This window comes from Sinocyclocheilus grahami, unplaced genomic scaffold (genome assembly GCF_001515645.1).
Source record: "Sinocyclocheilus grahami isolate Dianchi unplaced genomic scaffold, SAMN03320097.WGS_v1.1 scaffold190.1, whole genome shotgun sequence".
In the NCBI taxonomy this organism is placed as follows: domain Eukaryota; kingdom Metazoa; phylum Chordata; class Actinopteri; order Cypriniformes; family Cyprinidae; genus Sinocyclocheilus; species Sinocyclocheilus grahami.
This window is the reverse complement of record NW_015505369.1, coordinates 62,641-63,209: the sequence shown is the minus strand read 5'-3', so window position 1 is coordinate 63,209 and position 569 is coordinate 62,641.

Sequence of the window (569 nt, the reverse complement as noted above, 5' to 3'; positions counted from 1 at the left end):
CTATATATATATATATATATATATATATATATATATATATATATATATATATATATATATATATATATATTGCTTAACAATTTTAATGCATTTTAAAAAGTTTCACAATTGTATGAATTCCAAGAAAAAAAAATTAACAAATACCAATGGTTTACATTTCAAATAAAGCAACAAAATAATGAATTTTCTGTTACAGAGCATAGGCGTCGCTAGGCCATTTTTAGGGGGGGGCTATAGCCCACTTGTATGTTTGTTTCTATTTTTTGTATGCTTATGCTGTTTTTCCCTTCACTCTTGTTTCCACGTTCTGCACTTCTTCTTCCAAATGTTGTGGTTAGAGTTTCATGTAAATCAGGGTGGGCTTAAGGGTCATCATTGGTCCACTAGTTCTAGATTGACAGCTCCTCCTCTATCCAATCAGATGAAGAGGCATATACAGGTGCATCTCAATAAATTAGAATGTCGTGGAAAAGTTCATTTATTTCAGTAATTCAACTCAAATTGTGAAACTTGTGTATTAAATAAATTCAATGCACACAGACTGAAGTAGTTTAAGTCTTTGGTTTTTT